Source organism: Falco biarmicus, chromosome 13 (assembly GCF_023638135.1).
Source record: "Falco biarmicus isolate bFalBia1 chromosome 13, bFalBia1.pri, whole genome shotgun sequence".
Classification (NCBI taxonomy): Eukaryota; Metazoa; Chordata; class Aves; order Falconiformes; family Falconidae; genus Falco; species Falco biarmicus.
In genome coordinates, this window is record NC_079300.1 from 19,682,051 (window position 1) to 19,688,050 (window position 6,000).

The window sequence follows — 6,000 nt, forward strand, 5'->3', positions numbered from 1 at the left end:
GCCTCTTATTTCCAATACTCCTTCAGAATTAAAGACCTTCCTTATCACTGCTCCAAGTCATACTCCAAAAATAGAGAAATTGCCCAGTCAGATTTCTTTCCATGTTTCTTTAGCATGTCACTGTAGTCATTACAACTTCATAAGCAATTTGAAGAACTACAAATTTTAAGCCACAAGTGAGAAACACTTGGCTATGCCGTCACCACATGGTCCATCCCAGTAACTGAACTCACTCAGATACAATCACTTTACAGATTACCTATGTTATCACACATTTTGGCAATTTCCATATCTTATCATTCTTGCACCAAGGTTCCTTGGGACCATATCTCTATCAGCTATGGAAGGAAATGTCCATTTTTACTTTCAATAGCACTGGGGGAAGGACACTGGGGGATATCATGACCTCTGCAAGGCTAGCTGTTCCATTCCTGGTTAAAACACAGAAAAGTCTTTCATCTGCCTCCACAGCCAGATAGCATCAATCCAGGAAAAAAGCACCTACAGAAATCAATCGTGGGACTTTCTATGTGGATGGCAGAAGAATTGGATCAAAACTCAGGTAACATGTTTTGTCCTTCCCCCACCCCCACCGCCCATGCCAAGCTTCTTATAGAACAGTGCTATGTCATCTTTAAACATGTTTAATGACAAACCTAATTAAGCTGTGACTGGCTTTCACTCCTTAGTTATAAAAGAGGCCTAATCAGTACAAACATTGGCACCTCCACAAATTAGTACCTCTGTTCTCATGTTGCAGAGGTGCACACCTGGCTTCCTGGTCTCTGAACAGCTAGCAGTGGAAAACCATTCATTCCTCACAGTAGCTGCCAATCCCCATCTCCTTTGCTCCACATCCCTCCTGGAGGTTACAACTACACAGAATTCTGGCAGATGTAGATTATTTGCACTCGCTTTGAATTTCTTAAAAACTTGTACAAGGCTTCATTACATAGCATGTAGATGAACCCATTTTATTTGTTTATTTATGTGTATGTACACGCTCACAAACACACATAAATATACATAAAGACAGGGAGAGACATTACTTGACCTGTGGTTGGCATTTGCACACTGGAAAAAGAGAAGATGAACAACCTGCTGTGGAAATGCACCCTGGCAACTACTCAGTCTTGAAACAGTTACGCTATACTACAGTCTCTGCTTGGCCATGCTGTAAGTAGGCTGGAAGCACACACTATATAACAAGAAGGCGGCAGACCTCTGCAGGAGGCTCCTTTGCCAAGGGGATGACAAGCCCCTTTCAGGCTCAGAGACAAGTGGATTTATAAGGCCTGAAGACTGCAGGCAGCAGAGACAAAGAGCTTTCAAGAGGAAGAGAATATTCATTTAAGATGTTAACTGACCTTGGTGACTGAGAAAGACTGCCTGCCTGTCCCTGAAGTAAGGGAAGCTTGAGGAAAAATGGATTAGGGTTCAGTGCTAAGTGCTACTGACTCAGTCTCTGCTTGGTTGGTGAACAGAGGAGGAAGGCTCTCCAAGAAAATGAAACACTATTGTTTTCAAGTCAACCCTGTAACACCTGACTTGATGCAGGGACCTTATGAATTTTTTTACTTTTATGAGGGTCAAAAAGGAAAGGTTTCTTCACTTCAAATGCACCACCCCCCAGATAATTTGAAGCTTCTCCTGAGAAGGCAGTCACATGGTAGATTTTTATATATGACCTCCAGGCCGTAGACGAAGAGGTCTGTGAATGGAAACTCCATAAGAGCTAGAACCCCTGAAATTAAAACCAGAAATTAAGGACTTAAACCTAGGAATTCCTGACATTTAAAGAAAGGGAGTGTGATATCTGTGTACCCAAACTCCGCATCCCAGTGAATGGGAAGAGAGGGGCTACTGAACAAGAACTGTCCACACAGCAACCAAATGAGACAGGGTTCCAGGTTTATCAAGCCAAGCTCATCACAGGGTAAGCTACAGGTTGGCAGTTTACTGACACTTACAAATACAAGACCATCAAGATGTTGACTTTGGCTAATTAACACATCCTATGGCTAAGATAAGCTAAACTTGTTGTGCTTATTTCTCCTTTACTCTGCTTCCTTAGCTTCAATTACTTTTTCCTGCCCCCTGTGTGCTTAGCCCTGATTCTTAGTTTCTATTATCCCAGGCTGCAATTGCTCTAGCCACTTCATGCCCCTTGCAGTATGGATGCCTTGCCTGATCTGGCCACATCTCTTAACCTAGGCTTTGCTACTATCCTTGACCTTTCCAGCAGTTTTATTTGGCTTTTCTTGACTCCAACACCTGGTATCTCATTCTAATCGGTCCAAACTGATTAGGACATGCAACACTACAGGCTTGGAGAAGTGGTTGCAAAGCTGCCTGGTGGAGAAGGACCCGGGGGTGCTGGTTGACAGCCAGCTGAACATGAGCCAGCAGTGTTCCCAGGTGGCCAAGAAGGCAAATAGCATCCTGGCTTGTATCCAAAACAGTGTGGCCCGCAGATCAAGAGAAGTGATCATCCCCCTTGATCAAGAGAAGTGATCAACCAGTACTTAGCACTGGTGAAGCTACATCTCAAATACTGTGCTCAGGTTTGGGTCTCTCACTTCAAGAGGGACATGGAGATGCTGGAGCATGTCCAGTAAAGGGCAATGAAGCTGATGAAGTGTCCGGAGCACAATTCTTATGAGGAGCAGCTGAGGGAACTGGAATTGGTTAGTCTGGAGGTGAGAAGACTCAGGGGGGATCTTATTGCTCTCTACAACTACCTGAAAGGAAGTTGTAGGTGGGTGGGTGTAGGTTTCTCCCAGATCACAAGCAACAGAACAAGAGAAAATGGCCTCAAGTTATGCCAGGGAGGTTTAGATTGGGTATTAGAAAAAAATTTTTGACTGAAAGGGTGGTGAAGCATTGGAACAGGCTGCCCAGGGTTGTGGTGGAATTACCACCCCTGGAGGTATTTAAAAAATACATAGATGTGGTGCTTAGTGACATGGTTTAGTGACAGACTTGGAAGTCCTGGGTTTATGTTTGGACTTGATGATCTCAAAGGTCTTTTCCAATCTAAATGATTCTATGACCAAGTTAATTGTCTTAATTTCATTATAAAACAATAGTTTCCTCGCAGAGACTATCATCATTCTCATATGAGTGAGGCAAGTGAAATTTTCAATGACAGTCTATCCTATGCTGCATCTTAAGTCGTGGTTTAGCAATCACTATGATGAGCCTTTAGCACTGAATTGTGCACACATGAAAAAAGCTGCTTAGATTTTTATTTGGTTTTAAACCTGAGTTAATAAATATGTTAAAACAGCAGTGGGTTAATTCGAGAAAAATGTATAGAAAACAAACTACATGCAAAATCAAGCAGTGCTCACCATAACCTTGACCTTTAAGCAGCTTTCTCAGATTTGGTTTGTTTATGCTCTTAGTATCCAACTATGATCATAGTAAGCGAAGTGAAAACCTAAGGATCTATTTGCTAGATACGCTGAAATACTAAATTAAGCATTCAAGGCCACTTTTCCCAAATTATTCCACTCCATGCCCCAGATAAGCTTTAACATTTGTGTCTTTTCCCCTCAAGCATTCTTAAATCCCTGGAATTTCTTCTCCTTCTCTCAGCCACGTTTGGCTCCTTTTGCCACTCTCTCCCTTCTTACATGTACAATGTTGCCACAACAGGTAAAACTACCCACAAGGTAACAGTAAAGGAAGCTCTCACTGCTCCTTCTCCATCTTGGCATTTGATTCAGCTGTTTCACACCCCTCTGTAGCACCCTTTCACTTACCTGGAGCACAGTGGCTCTATCCCTCCCAGCAACTGACTATCCACAACTGTCACACATATTTCTCTTTTCAGAGTACTGAGGAGGAATCTTCTAAAGGTACAACAGTAGAGGGGTCCCCACTCATGTAAAAAGCCAATTAAAGTTAAATGCTTAACTGCCATCTGTGCCTTTAAGAAAAATCTCTTATTTTTCCCCAGTGATCAATTTTTTTCACATGGGACCAATTTTGCTGTTATTGCTTAGGCAAAATTCCCATTGAAGTCCACAGGGAACTTTGCCTGAATACAAAATGTGGAGCAAAACCCTGTGCTTATTTGCATAGACCACAAATCACAAAGATCATGTCCTGATGCAAGTGATTTATCCTACATGACAGCTGGTGCAACTAGGCTATTTTTAACCATGATTTGTTGTAAAATATTTCATGATATTTACCATTCAAAAAAAGAGTCAATTGATTCTTTTTTCTTAAACTGGATTAGATTGAAAGATTCTGGCTGCTTTCCAAACCCATTAATTACTAAATGGTACATTTTCAACAGAAATGTTAAGCTATAAGTAGTTCTTCTGGAGCCAGTTAGCTCCTAGCTAAAATCAATTAAAGCTGGTAAAGATATATTTCTATGGTCAGGTCCCAAACACTGACATCTGTATTTATAGCATAGTGGATGCTGGCAAATCCTCCAACATAGGTGCAGTTGTACTAGCAAAACTGTGCTTTTACTGTTTAGCACATACAGGGGGTATTAGGTGGGTGTATTATTCCAGGATAAACCCAGCTGTGTCAGTATGGTTGCATTCACACTATGCTCTATTTCTGCTATAGTAGCCTCGATTTTCTAGCCCCGAAGAAGCACTCTTTATCCTATGAAGTATAAAGGCAAGGCGGTTTAAGCTTGCTTGTCACCCCGCCCCAACGCTGCTGCTCATTCCCATTTGTGTGGCCTTGCAGGGAACTGGGTCATGGAAATGATCCAGAACAGAAATAATTTTGGGTGGGAATGAGGAAGAATAAAAAAAAACAAAACAAAAAAACACAAAGAGGAGAGTGTTCTTTTCAGCCAAATCACTTCCTTACACTACACAATGCAGAGGGCACTTCACAGCGTGAGAATGGTACCCCTGCCAAAGTGGTGGGTGACTTTTAAAGTAAAAAGTCCTTATGCTACAGACACTACCAGTGTACTTAAGCTTCTATCTGAATGACTCCAGTGCCCAGGCAGCACACATGCCAAAGCTGTTGCACTGAGACTTGGCCTGCTGAAGCCTACAGGAACATAGAAAATCCTGCAGGCATTCGGGGAGCTGACAGGCAGTCCTCCCTGCCCTAGAAACTCCACAACAACTCTGACAAGCACATGCAACCACTCAATTACTTTAAAGCAGGCAGAGAAGGGTACATACACAGCATACAAACGTGACTATGTAAGCAAGTTGCAAAATGCTTTACCAGAGCACTTGACAATCTCCAGGCATTTCAAATTTAAGCCAGTACTGCAGCTAAAGAAAACCAGAATGAAGAACGCAGCTCTGCTCTTCTCCCACCCCCAGCTATTCCTCTGGCCTTATGCTGGCACAAATGCTGCCTGGCCGTGTGGTGAAGCAGATTGGGAAACTGATCAAGCTGAGAACTAGCCTGGGATTTTGGCACCACATGGATGTTATGATTTGTGAGAGGACCACCCTGCCTATGTAATCAGTGGGCAGCAGAAACCCAGCGCAGCCCAGCAGATGGAAGGCAGGTCAGTTGGGTCTCATTCAGGGGCAGCCAACTTCTTGCTTTCATCCGAGCTACTCAGAGACTCAGCTGTGAACAAGGAGCTCCAGTGAGCCCACAGCATCTCTGAACTCTGCAAAAAAAAAGTGCCTGGGAGCCCATAGAACACAAAATCTGTAAAAGTGACCAACAATGAAGTCTAGAGCAAAAGGTCTGGGAATGGGAGTTAAGAAACTTTCTCGAAACTTGGAAGTCTCTCTGCAGTCATTAATACAATCTGATATTTTTTTTCCAGCACTCCAGGCAAGTCAGTCCCATCTAGTCAGGAAATGAGCAAAGATGGGGAAAGTCAGAGTTGCTCCCTTTCATCAAAAAAAATCATCAGGACCACTAAAATAAAGGTATGGTAAATACTGAAAGACCTAAAAGACTCAGGGAAGAAATCGCAGTTTGTACTTTAGACCAACAAATTGGCAAATTCCTCTATTAAATAATGTAGTTGTGCTACGTACATGA